We start from the raw sequence: 17171 nt of genomic DNA, 5'->3' as shown, positions 1-17171 counted from the left end.
AATGCAGATTAAAAAAAACCTCTTAAGTAAAAGCTACTGCTACAGTAGGTAGTAGGAAAATGAAAGAAAGACTGTTTTGTATTTCTGAAAGACTTCAGGTTGTATTCCTTAAGTATATGAAGAGATTAACTGATAGAGGAGAAAGAGGAGGGGAGCCAAAGTAGTTCATATTTTAGGTGACCTTGATGCGAATATCACAGGAACCTTGGACTTCCAGAGGTCAGATTTTGGCCTGTTTAGGGGCCTGGTTGACAGAGTCCCTTGGGAGGCAGTCCTGAAGGGCAAAGGAGTCCAGGAAGGCTGGACATTCTTCAAGAAGGAAATCTTAAAGGCACAGGAGCTGCCTGTCCCCATGTGCCAAAAGACAAGACATCGGAGAAGAAGACTGTCCTGGCTGAACAGAGAGCTTTGGCTGAAACTCAGGAAAAAACAGAGACTTTAAGACCTTTGGAAGAAGGGGCAGGCAATTCAGGAGGACTACAAGGATGTTGTGATGTTATGCAGGGAGAACATTAGAAGGGCCAAAGCCCAGCTAGAACTGAATCTGGCTATTGCTGTAAAAGACAATAAAAAATGTTTCTATAAATACATTCACAACAAAAGGAGGGCTAAGGAGAATCTCCACCCTTTATTGGATGGAGGGGGGGCGGGGGGCGGGGAACACAGTGACAAAGGATGAGGAAAAGGCTGAGGTACTTAATGCTTTCTTTGCCTCAGTTTTTAATGGTAAGACCAATTGTTCTCAGGGTACCAGCCTCCTGAGGTGGGAGACAGGGATGGTGAGGAGAATGAAGCCCCCATAATCCAAGGGGAAAGTGTTAGTGACCTGCTACACCACTTAGACACACACACAGGTCTATGGGGCCGGATGGGATCCACCCGAGGGTACTGAGGAGCTGGCAAAAGTGCTCACCAAGCCACTTTCCATCATTTATGGCTAACCAGAGGAGATCCCAGTTGACTGGAAGTTAGCAAATGTGACACCCATCTACAAGAAGGGCCAGAAGGAGGATCTGGGGGATTACGGACCTGTCAGAATGAGGTCACCCCTACACACTGAGGTCAGAGTGCCGGGGAAGGTTATGGAGCAGATCATCTTGAGTGCCATCACATGGCACATATGGGACAACTAGGTGATCAGACCCAGTCAGGAGGGGCTTATGAAAGGCAGGTCCTGCTTGACAAACCTGATCTCCTTCTATGACAAGGTGACCTGCTTAGTGGATGAGGGAGAGGCTGTGGGTGTTGTTTACCTGGACTTTCATAAAGCCTTCAACACTGTTTCTCACAGCATTCTCCTGGAGAAACTGGCTGCTCATGGCCTGGATGGGTGTACTCTTTGCTGGGTAAAAAACTGGCTGGATCGCCGGGCCCGAAGAGTTGTGGTGAACAGAGTTAAATCCAGCTGGCAGCAGGTCACAAGTGGTGTTCCCCAGGGCTCAGTACTGGAGTCAGTTTTGTTTAATATCTTTATCAATGATCTGGATGAGGGGATCAAGTGAACCCTCAGTACGTTTGCAGGCAACACCAAGCTGGGTGGGAGGGTTGATCTGCTGGAGGGTAGGAAGGCTCTACAGAGGGATCTGGACAGGCTGGATTGATGAACCGGGGCCAATTGTATGAGGTTCAACAAGGCTGAGTGTCTGGTCCTGCACTTGGGTCACAACAACCCCCTGCAACACTACAGGCTTGGGGAAGAGTGGCTGGAAAGCTGCTGGGTGGAAAAGGGCCCTGGGGCTGTTGGTCAACAGCTGGCTGAAAATGAGCCAGCAGTGTGCCCAGGTAGCCAAGAAGGCCAATGGTATCCTGGATTGTATCAGAAATAATGTGGCCAGCAGGACTATGGTTGGACTAGATGATCTTCAAGGTCTTTTGCAACCTTGGTGATTCTGATTCTGTGTCTAGGGAAGTGATTATCCCCCTTTACTTGACACTGGTGAGGCCACAACTCAAATACTGTGATCAGTTTTGGGCCCCTCATTACAAGAAAGACATTGAGGTGCTGGAGCGTGTCTAGAGAAGAGCAACAAAGCTGATGAAAGACCTGGAGAACAAGACCTGTGAGGAGAAGCTGAGGGAACTGAGGTGGTTTAGTCTGGAGAAAAGGAAGCTCAGAGGAGACCTTATTGCTCCGGACAACTACCTGAAAGGAGGTTGCAGCAAGGTGGATGTTGGTCGCTTTTCCCAAGTAACAAGTGACAGGACAAGAGGAAATGGCCTCAGGTTGTGCCAGGGAAGGTTTAGATTCAACATTAGGAAAAAATTCTTCACCGAAAGGATTAGCAGGTATTGGAACAGGCTGCCCAGGGAAGTGGTTGAGTCACCATCCCTGAAAGTATTTAAAAGACATGTAGACATGGCCGCTTAGGAATATGGTTTAGTGGTGGGCGTGGCAGTGCTAGGTTAACGATTGGACTTGATGATCTTAAAGGTCATTTCCAACCCAAATGATTCTGTGATTCTGTTCTATGAATCTAAGAAGGTTCTGTGTCATTGAGCTACTGTACTTAAAGTTTCGATCTTGTATTTCTGTATGTAAGGTTTGTTCACTTTCAGCCGTTCTCTTGCTTGGGTCAGTAACTCTGGCTTTGGGGGTAGTCTTTTGATTTGCAAGAAAACAAAGTCTAAATACATACCTCCTTTATGAACATCAGTTAGGGGACCTGGTAGTAACCTGCTAATATGGGTAATTACATCCTGCTTTCTCATCTCATTCTGTCTTTCTTTAAGCTAGTATTTTACAGGCAGATTAATCTGAGTTATATTTCCTGGTGATAAAGAACCTTTAGTGAGTTTCAGTGACAATGTACAGTAATGACAGACAGAGGATTAAGTTATTGAAGAGACATTGCCAAGGTAGCCAATGAGCTTTCCCCTTGTTTTTTAGTAGTAGTACTTTTTGCTTAGTACTGCATCAAGGATACAGTAAAAACACTTTTCACACAGTATCTTCTGAATTATACCTTGCTATTAAATTTCAGTGGAATGAGTAAAACCTACCACAATGAAAAGCAGCTTTCTCTCATTGCAAATGACTTAAGTGAACTGTAAGTAATGGCTGGACAACTGGAGTCCTAGGCAGAGGTTTTTAAAAAATATTTGTGTACACCCAGAAGCATAGCATGCAACTAGGGAGAGAGGAGTTCTTGGGGAAGAAGAGGTAAAAGTTGACCAGGACAGGATGCTTCTAAAAACGAGATGTGATTCCAGCATATCTGAGCTATGCTCTGTTTTGGGAATTGTCATTCCCACTATTTGAGGGGAAGACAGAAACATCAAGTGAAAATAGAAGGTGATTCAGTGCTTCTTCCTGACTTCCCTTTGGCATCTGATGTGATGTAAATTGCCTAAGAAACAAATTTTATTTCTAGAACTTGAAGCACTAAAAGGTGGTGGACATGAATAGGAAAAAAACAAATGGTTTTGCTTCTCTACTTTCAAGTATGGGAAGAAAGCAGTGAGGACTCAACACTCTAAGCTGATTGTTCTGCAGACATGCCCTTTAAGTAATGAAACTGTAATTTTGCTTTTCTTTGGTTTTGGTTGGTTTGTTTGTTTGTTTATTTGTTGGGGTTTCTTTATACCTGTGAAAGCTGACAGCTAGAATGGGAGAAGTCCTAAAAGTATTTGAAATGGTATGCTGTCATGGATGACAGCAAGGCAAGAGAAGGCTATGCTTGACTAATTTCTGCTGCCTTTTAGCAGATTCTGATATCACGCTAACTTGCTAAGGTAACATTTTCACTGTGTATCAGAAACAGATACCTGTCAACGTGAGAAACTGTCAGTGCCTTGTTACTTATGAGAGTGAATCTGTGTCATGGCATAGTGCTTTCTTAACACTGCAGTGAATAACATTGGACTTGAAATGTATAATTTACCTTAGATTATTTGAAATGTGTTGAGAAATAGTTTGTGATCAGACTTTCTGAACAACTTGCAAGAAATTAAATGCTATCCTGATAAAAATATGGAGGACTAAAACCAACTTACACAATGCATGTTCAGCTGTGTTTCTTCTGAGATATGATTCAAAGTTCCTTGAGATCAGGCAGTGTCTTGTCATTGACTTCAAATGACATTTATTTTAGATGCTTCATTGTGATTTTTTTTTTTTTTAATGTACCATTTAAGATTGGTGCATGAAATTATATTTTTTGGAACATCTGAATTAATAGTACCTTGCAGTGCTCATGTGCCCCTCCAGTAAACATTGTCTTTGCTGGTTGCAAGTCACTGCTAGTCCCTATTGCTTATTATACAAATAAAGGAAAGAAGTAGGCCAAGTCTTAGTTGAGTAAAATCTTGAAGCATGTATTTCTTAAGATCCTTTGTATTTCTGTATTTGGTTAAGCTAGACTTGAGCATGTGCTTAAATTTTGCTGAACTGAGGTAAAATTAATTCCCTGACAACTGAATGATTTCTTCATGTTAAGAGCGATCTCTATTTTTGTATCTTAGTTAAACTTTCTAGGATAGAACTCTGAATTGGTTGTATTGTGGACTTACTATGGGGTATCTTCCCACAATTGAACATTCCTGCTCTTAGCTGATAACATATTTGACAAAGAGGTATTGATAGTTCATAGCAGCTTTGATAGACTACAGCAAACTTACACAGTCTGGTGTTGACCACTCAGGAGTTAGCTAAAGCAATATGACCTTATTGGTGCATTTGAAATCTTTTCCTTTAAGCTTCGTAAATGTTTACGTCTATTTGAATTTAATTGTGATTCCAGCTGTTCTGTTGATCACATAATACTGAGGATGTGTGCTTGCTCTGGCAAGCAGCGGTCTCTTAGCCCATGGCATGTGTTCATGTCAAATAGAGACTGTTTTGATAATCCTGACACAGGGGTTTTTCTTTCAGGAGCAAGAGGTAGATAGAATGACTTATCACAATGGGACCCTGCAAACTTACACTGTCTCGTCAGTTCAGTGATACTCTTCTGGTATAAAGGTATATCCCAAAAATTCTAGTAATGGGTAGATAGTTGCTTTACCTTCTGTTATGTCATTGAAACTTTGACAGGAAGTGGTGTGCAGGTGTTCTGATTTCTAAGAGTACATTTCTAAAGAACACCCGTTGTAAGATGGGTCCTGTTGCATGTTAATTGTATTAGTTGGGATGTAGAGGCTATGTCCTGTATAGTGTGGTGAAACCACTCCATCAGGTTTTATGATGACCTGTTGATAGGGTGGTTATCCCCAGAAGAGATGACCTTCTCAGAATGTCTTTCCCCCTTACTGCATTCTCTTCTCCCCGTTTCTTCAGCCAACACTGAACAGAACTTTAATGAGGACTGGACTCCGGTATCAGCCTTAACTCAGTTGCAGCATTGCTGTGAATGTTAATTATCCAAGTAGTCAATATGGGTCTCAGTCTGGAACCACTACCCATTTGTATCCAGTCTTTTGGCACAGTGGTCATCTGAAGTCTCTCGTGTTTTGTGTCCAGCTAGTCATTCTGCAATGCCAGCTGCCTGAACCACAAGACCAATTACAAACAATACATACCTTTATTTCTTAAAAAATACTGAAATATAAGATATAGAAGTATTTATAGACTGCTTGAATTTTTTTGAACAGTAACTGGACTGGAGTGAATTTGAAGTGCAAAGTGATGTAGCTAGTAATTAAAATGTCAGAGTTACAGACATGGTGAATGAGGGGAGAAGTGATCACGCTCTTATGAGATTGCTGAAGCATAAATTAGTTTATCGGTATAAAACAATCTGTTTTGTCCTGGTTATGGCCTCATTACTCTGGTATCTGAGTGGCTCACATTCTTGACATGCATCTTTAAAACATACCGGTGAAGTAAGAAAATACTGTCATCCATTTATTTTTGAACAGAGAAATGGGAGAAAATGACCAAGCCAAGATCAGAAAGGAAGTTTGTACAGGTTACAGTCTTGGGACACAAAAGGTCTTGGATTGTTTTGCTGCATGAATTTAGTTATGTTAGCGAGCTTTCAATTGGTAATTTTCAGGTGCTGGTGATATCTTAATTTCAGATCACCTTTGTAGTATGTTGTGTTTGTGTGTGAGTTGAAGCTGTTAAGACATCATGGGTCATGGGGCCTGAGGCAGTAGAAACAAAAGCCTGAACTGAAGGAAGTGAATCCTGAGAGTGAGTGTTTAGTTGTTGGTTAGTCAGAAGATCACTAGAAGTAGAAGAATATATCAGTTACTCTGAATTTAAATCTAACGTTAGAGATGGAGTTAGAAAACCAGTATGAGATTCTTCAAGTGTGGGGTTTTGATCTAATAGGAGTAGAAGTAGTTCTTTCAGTAGACTCAAAGAAGTCTAAAACTGTATATATTAACATTGCTTATTATCTATACAACACAAAGACTGTGAATGCACACCTTGGAGACAGTTACATGGAGTGAAGAGTAACTTTCTAGGTGGCATATGAGATAAATTGAAACAGCTTCCTCAAGGGCTTTAAACAGAAGACAAGTATTAGCTGATAATTAGCATATAAATTTCATCTTGAGAATTAGCATATAAATTTCATCTTGAGAATTGGAATGAATGGTTTTTCAAAAGGCTGAGAGACAAAAGCAAATGACAATGGCTACTACCATCTGATTTAGTCAGACTCCCTCCCTCCCACAGCCACATCTAGGCCACACATCAGGCAACACTTCCATAGAACAAGAAGACTTCTGCCTTGGGTTATGGCAGGAAAGGGCAGATTCATCCTGGATTTACTTTGAATGAACTTCATAGCATCCCATGGTAGACTGAAGAGGGTGGTGGCAGAGGGATCCTTCTCATAGGGTCATTCCAGGTGCAGCTGCACTCATGCTGGCATACCAAGAAGAAGGGGCTACAGCTGGGAGGTTCATGGCCCGTTGTGCAGATTGGCAACCACTGACAGGTTTGTTTAGCACATGTGTCAGCGGGGAGCTGTTGTCCAGTCTCACTTGGATTTTTTTTTTTTTCCAACCATGATAATTAGAAACTTGCCTTGAATTTCTGCTGAAAAGCATCAACTTAACTCTGTACTGCCTAGGGTGTCTATTTTATATTGCAAGACTGAAGAAATAATTGAGTTGTCACTAGCGCAGTGTGTTCCAGTGCACAGGAGGGAACTTGTGGTATAAATACTGTGGTGGTGTTTGGAGAAATGTAAGGTAGGAAAACCTGGGCCCAGAAAATGTCACTGAAGTTCCTGTAGGCTGGTCATCTTTCAGAAATACATGAAAGAACTTTTAACAGTGTTATGGTTAAAGACTAATGTGCAAGAGTCTAGTGAATGAGTGTGGATCTTGTTGTGAAGGAAAGCCCACTTGCATGCAATCATAGCATATGGAAAAGAGTCTTACAATATGCTATTCAGAATAGGAAGTAAGTCTCATAATCTGCCATGTGGCTTATGATAGTGATAATACTTGGTTTATCAGCAGGTAGGTGGCATTGCTAAGAACACGAAGGCCACCCTTTTTAAAGAAAAGATTAAACAAGGTCTCCAAATTAACTGTACAAAAAACTACCTATGTCTAAACACAGTTCTATGTTAAAAGTAAAAGGCAAGGTGTTTTATATCATATATTGTTTAAGTCAAGAGTTGCTTCGAAGTAGAGGAACAACCAAATGAAGGTGTTAAAATTGTCTGATCAGAGTAATTGAGTGAAGAAGCAGATATCAAAGAAGATGTAAAGGGAAAGAAACAGGAAGAGCAACCTGAATGAGCAAGTTCAAAATTTTCATCTCAGAATGAAGATGAAGGAGTTCCACAGTAGTCTTGTATCAGGAAATTTTCTGTTAGTGCAGAGCAGGGGGAAATGTTTTAAAAGGGAATATGCTGCCAAGGCAGGTGGATCAACTGGCTGCAGAAACAGGGTCTTCCCAGGTACCAAGCAATGCATTGGTCCTTTCTCCCTCCCACAGGGGAAAAAAGAACAACTTACAAAGGGCACAAGTAACCACTGGATTTCTCAGGGGCTTGAAAGAAAAAGTTTGTGAGGCATGTGCATCCTGAGCCTGAAGAATCACAGGGCATCACTCAGTGAGTAGACGCTCTTCAGCGTACCCTTAGCAGGTCCAGGTGGCGGTTGTCAAGGCTTTGTTTCCAGCCCTGGACTGAAAAGCAGCCAGGTGAAGAGGTGAGTGGAATGAAACTATTTTATGTATAGATATGCAAAATTAATGGGTTCTGTAGTCATGTACTTGACAGACAATTTAGTGATACGTCCTGACTACATTATTTAGAAGTTCTCTCAGAAAATCCTTCATCTCTTCAATAAACCTCTTTTCTATGCCCAGGTATGCAGAGGAAAAAGATGGACAGACTTCCTCAATTTGAGCAGAAGATGATTTTCAAGTCCAGGAGTGGCCACGGCGGTTGGAAAAGGCAGTTTAGTGTGAGAATGAGGAAGAAGGCAGGGAAGGTGAACGTGGGAAAAGCGAGAACTTTTATGAAGTTTAAGACATTTATTTCATTTTTTGGACCAAAAGAGTGAGTTTTAGTGCATGTGTGTTTGTGGATTATGCACATTATATTTGCTATATAATATCCCCCTGGGGAGGGGGGAAGGAGAAAAATGCATGGACTTTCCTACCTGCTGTGGAGCACCTATCATGTCCCTTTTGACACAGGTTATTTATATAGTAGGGACAACAGTGTGATCAGATTCACTTGAGATGCTAGCCATTGATTTGTGTGGACTCTTAAGATATTTAAGAGGTTTGCCTTCCCTGACAAGCGCTTGTTGTGTTGCTTATACCCATGTTAAGTCTTGATTGCTTTTGTGTTGATGAACCTTGCAGTATAGTTCGTCTTAGTGCTGTGTGGTTTGATAAATGTGACCCCAGAGGATTGTCTGGTGTCTGTGATGAACTGTTACAATTAGCATCGTGATACTCAGCAGCTGAGCCTTTGGTTGGGGGATAAACCACATGGCATCTGAATGCTGCACTTCTTAATTCAACTCCTATTGCCTTGAATTTCCGAAGTTGGCAGGAGGGAAGATGTTTTCTATCCCTGTTTTCCCCTTGTATGTCCTCTTTAGCAGAAAGCTCTAGGAGTGAATGATGAAGCTGAGCTCTCAGTAACTGGTCCTGTCACAGCTGTAAGTTCCTTTTTTTTCTCCTTTCTTTGCATTTATGTGCTAGGGACATCTTACCAATTTTTACTTCCAGAAAGCTGCTTTTTACCTTATTTTTACTATAATTACCATTACTTCTTTGAATGGGACTTTTGATCCTCAGCTTTAATAACACAAAGCTAATTTCTGCTACTGATGATGAATAGTGATATAAGGAGTTTTAACTTCATTACAGACAATATTTTGGTCCTTGTTATCAGTCAAGACAGGTGTGATAGACAGTAAACTGTTTGTTCATCAAATTCCATTAAAGATACTGGGAGCTTGTGACATGTTATTCCATAAACTATGTAAGCCTAAGCTTAAACTTAACTATTACACTGTGTAACGACTAACTGACTGCAAGTGCTTATTAAGTTGAAATGCTGAAGCAAGGACTCCTATTGTGCAAAAGACTGAAAAGAGGGAGAAGGGAAGAAGGACAAAGGGGAGAAAGACAAAGGGAAGAAGGACAAAGGGGTGATGTCTATACTCTGTAAGATATAAACAAAAGCTTTGTGAGCCACTCTCAGGAAAGCAGGAAATACGAGGAATTGGTGACGCGAGGAAGACCCGGATGGAGCGACCCCCTAGCTGCAAAGTGCGCGGACGCCGGGTACACCTCTCAGAGAGACCCGATACCGGAAGGCGGAGGATATAAAAGAGACGGACCCTCGGGAAGTGAGTGCGCGCCGTTGGTGGAGCAAGGACTCCCCGGCCGCCCAGCGCTGTTTTGCTTGTTGCCGCTTGCTAAGTAAACAATTGAAATTTTGATTGGCTCTGACTCACATCAATTTGAGAAATCTACTTATAACAAAATTGGTGCCGTGACTCGGATAGAGGCAATCTGGTGGGAAGCCCCATACGGGGAGCGCGCCCCGCTGAGTTCAGCGGCCCCAGCTGAGTGCTATCACACCCTCTACCGACGAACTCCAAAACTCGGCAACAAGCAAAAGAACACCGGTAACCCCGTAATCTTTGTGCACGAAGCCCCGGACGAAGACGCAGGGTTGCGTGAGTGTAGGCCGGTTATCCATTCGGTTGGGGTTGGGTTTCCCGGAGCGTGGTGTGTGAGACGCCCAGCAGGGCGAAACGAGTGCGGACCCCTCGGTAGTGCATTTCCCATATCCCGCAAGGGACTGGGTCACAAAAAGGGGGAAAAACGAATTGTGTGAGTTTGTGAAGGCGCTCCGGAAGATGGGGCAGAAGAAGAGCAAGCCTTCTGATCCCATGGGCGGTGTGGGACCCAAGGTGAGGTACCCCCAGATACCACCAGATAGCCCTTTAGGCTTAATGTTAAACCATTGGGAAAATTACCCCTCTAGGCGGGGTAAGGACAAAGTAGAAATGATTTATTATTGTATGGAGGTTTGGGGAGGGAAACAAATCAGGGGCGACCATCTCTATTGGCCTGGTTTTTTTGGGTCCTTTGAAGAGTGGGTCTGTCAAGCCTTAAACATTTATGTCAATTCAAAGGAACCCTTTAGTTTGGAGGAAAGTGAATATGCACAGGCATGCGAATTATATGCAGTAGTAAAGGCTTTACAATTACTAAAAGAAAAAGTGGGAACTATATATACCGATTCTAGATATGCCTTCGGAGTAGTACATACCTTTGGAAAAATATGGGAAGAGAGAGGCTTAATCAATTCTCGGGGGAAGGACCTAGTACATCAGGAGTTAATATCACAAATTTTGCAAGCTATACGAGGGCCCAGCGAAATTGCGGTAGTACACTTAAAGGGACACTAGAGGGGGCTAAATCCTTTAGTACGGGGGAATAACCTTCCTGATCAAGAGGCAAAGAGAGCAGCGCTATTAGCACTGCACTTGGATGATCCGATAGAGGCCAGAAAGCGGTGTGTTAATTGTGGAGATAATTACCTCCCCTGTTATGCTTGCTGGGACGATTTCAGGGTAGACGGCATAGAATGTGTATGTGAAAGACCAGGGTTTAAGTAGTGCTTTTTCCATGGAAAATCCTATGAAATTTTAAGCTTTACTGTTCAAGAACAAGCAGAATTAAATCAAATGGGGATTAAACAGAAAGCTAATGGAAAATGGGAACTCCCGGATAGCCGAGAAGTTCTCCCAAAACCCATAGCTACCAAGATAATGCAGCAATTCCATAAAAACACTCATTGGGGAACTCAGGCATTAGTGGATCAATTTGCAACTAAATACATGTGCATTGGGATATATGATATAACCATACGAGTGATAGGAGAATGTCTCGTTTGTCAAAAAGTAAATAAACATCAAATAAGAAAACGAGTATATGGGGGGCGAGAATTGGCTCATAGACCTTTTGCAAGAATACAAATAGACTTTACCGAATTACCAAAGGTGGGGAGGTATAAATACTTACTAGTAATTATAGATCATTTAACCCAATTCGTAGAAGCCTTTCCCACAGCTCGAGCCACAGCTCACACAGTAACAAGGATACTACTTGAAGAAGTTATACCTCAGTATGGAACAATAGAAACAATAGACTCAGATAGGGGTCCACATTTTGTATCTAGAGTAACCAAAGAGACTTTGGCTGCCCTAGGTACACAGTGGCAATACCATACCCCGTGGCACTCGCAGAGCTCAGGAAAAGTTGAACGTATGAATGAAGAAAAAACAAAAACAAACAAAAAAAAACCACACCAAAAAAACCCACCTTACCAAGTTGATGTTAGAAACCAAAATGTCATGGATAAAGTGTCTCCCTTTAGCATTGTTAAATATCAAAACTCAACCCCGAACCGATGTAAGTATTTCTCCCTTCGAAATGTTATATGGGATGCCCTATGATTTAGAAATACCACCAGATCACCCCCAACTTGAAGAACTAAAGATAAAATCCTATCTGATACAGCTAATGGCAAGGGGAAAACAACTGCAGGCCCGGGGGATGGTAGTACAAAGGCCTCCATTGGATGTGGCCATGCATCAAATCCAACCAGGAGATAAAGTACTAATCAAATCATGGAAAGAATCTTCTTTGACCTCCCCGTTGGGAAGGACCCTACGTTGCTCTTATCACTACAGAAACTGCTGTTCGGACTGCTGAGAAGGGGTGGACACACGCAAGTCGCATAAAGGGACTTATACAGGATCCGACCTGGAAAGTGACCAGCCCTCCTGGGGATCTACGAGTCACCCTTCGGAAAACTTGAAAGAACCTACGAAGGACTCGATGAGTGAGACCCTAATATTTTGTCCAGTTGAAACTTGTATTTGTTTTCCCTTTATCTGCATAAAGTGCAATGTATGTAAAGAAGACTGGTGGGTTCATAATGCACATGGAATAAATCTTCGGTCTAGTTGCGAACAGTGTTATCAACGAGAACGAAGATTAACTAATCAGGCCCTAAAAATTGGAGTAAAAACGGGAAAAATAATTGAGGATTCGAAAATTTGGTGGGACATATTTACCAAAGGGATAAATCCCGAAATAGAGTGCACTCACCCTAATTGGCCTACTGAATATCACCCTCAGATCCTAAGGGTGATCTGTAGAAAGCAGATCCCCTGGGTCCCCTGCCGTGGACCCGAAGTCAAAACTAAAAACTAGGAGGCCTACGTGTCCCGGAGCAGAGGTAAGCGTACCCCTGAAGAATACGGCTGCTGCCGAGAAGATGGAACACCCTGCTGCTCTAAGCAACAGAGTAGGCAGAGGAGGCAGAGACGTACTGAAGTGGGGAAAACTTTGCTACCCTACTCTGAGGAGAAAAAGACCTCTGAGAGGGAAGGGCCAGATAGGAGTGCCAAACAACCTGATTAAAAAAAAAAAAAAATATATATATATAAGAGAAGCTACATAAATCTATAGAATCCCACCAGCCTTTTGAACATACCCTAACTAACCTAATACCATGACCCTGGTCAGACACTTATTATGGACATACGGGAAGTATGGGTACAAATTTGTATGGGATGAGGTTGACAACCACCATATTAAATAATAACCGAACACTCCAAACATATAAATAGGAAAATTCATCCCATACCTGGACAACTAAAAAAGGAGATGAGATACAAATAGACTGCAGAACATTCAATGTAAGTGTGATAACCCGTCAGCCCCCTTTGACTCAAATCGTTATAAGAGACAAGACGGGATCTAAAATAACGCAAACCCGTTGTGAGACTGAGATCTGTTGGTATGCATTTACTGCAACCCAACCAGTGTCCATAGTTTGTTTGGGGGGAACCAGGTCAGGAGACCAGGTTGTATCTTTCCGATTCCCACTGAACATACAGGAGGAAACTATAACTACTCCTACTCATACTGTTCCAACACAACCAACTGCCGTGTTTAACCCAAGAATCTTTGGAATCGGACCATATGCAATTAGAAATACAGGTCAACAACAAATGTTATTTAACCCGGCGTGGTCTCTCAAATAAGTTGAATTGCTGATACAAAATAATGTTTCAAATATTCAACCAACCTGTTCACCTTTCCTAAAAACCTCTTATAAAGGTTGGACAACCTGGCTACAAAAACGAACTCCTCCTATGAAAAGAATACAGAGAAACTTAACCGGCGTTTTGGAAACAGGATTAGGAGTTTTAAATAATATTGACTCGGAGGTAATAATGAACAAATTGACAACCTCGGTTAATAATTTAACTAATTTACAACAACCTTTGTAATCTGCCTTATTGGCTTTGGGGACAAATCAGTAGCTGTTGTCAAATATATTACCAAAAGGGGAAAAGGTAAATATAAAAGATCACGAATTGATTACAGGTACACTTGGTATACTCCAAAATAACCTATCTTTGGCTCTCAGCTGCATCCAGGCCCAAATATGGATGCAGTCGGTAGCTGCTTCAATTATAAAAGAAGATGAAGAAGGAACCCTCCCTACTGAAATTCGGAGAATAATTTGGGACAGTACCACTGATTTTGAAAGGAAACTCCAATCCTGGTGGAATCTGGTAAACTTTACCTATGACCCCATCACAAATGCAGCTACTGCCTTTGTACTCACTGTTCATAATACCACCATATACCAAATTTACCCTGTCATTTCATTAAAACTAAATCACAACGGGACCATACTCTATCCTTCTGAGCATAGAGTATGGGCCCGAAAAGTAAACGAAAAATGACAAACCGTCAATTTAGAACCTTGCATTGTGCGAGGACAACAAGGAATTATTTGTGAAGGCAATGCAATTGAGGCACAAGATATTTGTTTAGATATCGAACAAAATATTTACCACTTTGAGGTCCATCCCAATGAAAGTCCTAAAACAGTACTCATATATATCGGCAAAGGTTGTGTATGTTAGAGGACGGTTTGTGAATTCTTAACCGTAGACAAGGTCATAGTAGAGACTAAAAATTATTCAAATCTCTGTATTTACAATTTCACAAAGATAATCGAATGTGACTTTTCCTATTTAGCCCCGGTCATGTCTCACCAACTCCTGCAATCCAATTATACGTTAATACATAATCTACAACCTACACCCATTGGAATGAATCTCACTTTGGTTAAGCAGTTACTTCAACACAAAGACTTAGTTGAAATTTTAGAGCAAGTTAGAGAAAACGGACAAAAAAAAAAAAAAAACAAAAAAAAACAACTAATAACTGTTCATCACAATGTGGAAGAAATACACCGAGTCTTGGAAAGAGCAAAAAGAATGCAGAACATAACTGGTGGAACACCCTTTTTGGATGGTCACCTACTGCTACAGACATCTTGAATAAGTTGTGTCACCTCCATTGTGGTTCTCTTGATATTAATTTTGATCAGTTTAACTTTGTCAATAATATTATATGTCATAACTTGGAAAATGATGCAGCGGGTAACATATCTGATGTCTGTCACCCGTCCAATACTCATTAAAACCAAAAACGACCAATTAGATGATGACTTTAAATTAAAAAAAAACAAAAACAAAACAAAAAAACAACTCTCCTGTTAAGTCAACAAAAATTGCAACAATTTGATGAACAAAATGATAAAAAGAAAAAGGGGGGATTGTGATAGACAGTAAACTGTTTGTTCATCAAATTCCATTAAAGATACTGGGAGCTTGTGACATGTTATTCCATAAACTATGTAAGCCTAAGCTTAAACTTAACTATTACACTGTGTAACGACTAACTGACTGCAAGTGCTTATTAAGTTGAAATGCTGAAGCAAGGACTCCTATTGTGCAAAAGACTGAAAAGAGGGAGAAGGGAAGAAGGACAAAGGGGAGAAAGACAAAGGGAAGAAGGACAAAGGGGTGATGTCTATACTCTGTAAGATATAAACAAAAGCTTTGTGAGCCACTCTCAGGAAAGCAGGAAATACGAGGAATTGGTGACGCGAGGAAGACCCGGATGGAGCGACCCCCTAGCTGCAAAGTGCGCGGACGCCGGGTACACCTCTCAGAGAGACCCGATACCGGAAGGCGGAGGATATAAAAGAGACGGACCCTCGGGAAGTGAGTGCGCGCCGTTGGTGGAGCAAGGACTCCCCGGCCGCCCAGCGCTGTTTTGCTTGTTGCCGCTTGCTAAGTAAACAATTGAAATTTTGATTGGCTCTGACTCACATCAGTTTGAGAAATCTACTTATAACAACCCACAGCTCAAGATCTTATGCAGGTTTTATAAGTTCTGTGGCACCACTGAACAGGAAAAGGCTTCTTAGCTGTGTGTTTAGATCCTCACGGACAGGTGAATGAGGAGATGAAATTAGTAAATATCCTTTTAGTCTTCATTAATTGTTATCCTGATTCTTCATGTTGTGTACAAGCTGATCCTGTTTTTAAGATGTGGCTCTGTTGTACCATGAGGCACAGTTTTCTTAGTTGTAAAATTTGTGCATGGAGGATAAAAACCATGGCACAGATAGCACACAGGGCACAAATGGGGTCAAGATAGTGTGGTGCACTGCACTGCCTGCAGAGCATGGCTGGCTTGCTGACTTTGTGGAGTTGAAGGATGGCACTGACTTTTTTCCCAGTGTGCTTTTTCTTCAGCTACTTCAAGTGCCGTAATGATTATGTAGCATGTTTTTAATGCCATTGTGGAGAATAGCAGACATAATTACATGGCCCAAAAGAGCTTAGCATGTATGTACTGATGAGTAATAATATCTTTTGGCTCAGAACTGATTTGCGGGGGGGGGGGGCATCATTAAGAGGAAGAGGGCAACATGTGCTTCATGCCACACTTGAACACAGTGGCTTCTGAAATATGACATAGAAGGATCTGGTCCCTAGTTACCTCCCCTCTTTCTTGGGATAAAATTATGTACTTTCAATCCTTTTCTCTTGTACTCCAAAACTGGCCTAAATGAAGGAACTGAGGCAGAGGTCTTCTTATTCCTTCCTCATGCTTGGAGTCCCATAGAAGTGACTCTAACCAAATGGAGAAATAGTGGTTCCCCCTATGTTCATGCCTATGTTCATCCCCAAATGTTCATGCCTAGACCTATATAAAGAATTTGGACAACTTTGCAAAACATGCTTGGGATGGTGATAGACTTTTCCCTCTGAGTAGTGAAGTATCACATGGATTCACTAGATTCCTGGTGCTGTTCAGTCTTTCTTGTAGTGCAGGCAATAGTGTCTTCACAATTGCAGAATTTAAGAACTGTACTTTCTTCCTTTGCTTAGCTAATTAGAAAAATTTAAAAACAGCTGCAGAAGGCAGCCTGTCAGCCACCAGACGGCTTACTCTATTATCGAGCTGTGGCTATGTAGCAAGGGATGAAGCATTCAAATATACAGACAATGTGTTCTCACTAACAAGGTGCAGAAGAGATCTTAATTCTGTTTAAGCATTTGATTTTCTGTCTTGTCTTCCTGATGCAGTCTCCCAAAAAATGGGTCCTGAGAAGAGATGCAAATGGCTCTGAACTCAGGTGTTGAGGCTGAGATGACGAATCTCATTTACCGATGTTATTTCAAGTCCAGTCCTGATGCATTTGGCTATTTCAGTTCATGTTTTCATACTAGTGGAGCTGTGGAATTCTGAGTGCCCTGAAAGGGCTTTTCACTTAGAAGAATCGGGAAACTTGCATGTCACTTTGAAGGCTGGCTTACTTGATGTCAATGAGCATTGCCAT

General features: G+C 41.7%; 1 long non-coding RNA gene across 1 annotated transcript; it reads left to right on the top strand.

Moving 5' to 3' along the window:
* Positions 1–10009: 10009 nt before the first annotated feature.
* Positions 10010–15634, top strand: LOC141939020 (uncharacterized). The gene is made up of 2 exons (XR_012627453.1): positions 10010–10113; positions 12139–15634. It is a non-coding gene; the product is annotated as an uncharacterized LOC141939020 (long non-coding RNA).
* Positions 15635–17171: the final 1537 nt, after the last annotated feature.

This window comes from Strix uralensis, unplaced genomic scaffold (assembly GCF_047716275.1).
Source record: "Strix uralensis isolate ZFMK-TIS-50842 unplaced genomic scaffold, bStrUra1 scaffold_503, whole genome shotgun sequence".
Classification (NCBI taxonomy): domain Eukaryota; kingdom Metazoa; phylum Chordata; class Aves; order Strigiformes; family Strigidae; genus Strix; species Strix uralensis.
The sequence above is the reverse complement of the archived record's forward strand: the minus strand, read 5'-3'. Positions and strand labels throughout refer to the sequence as shown.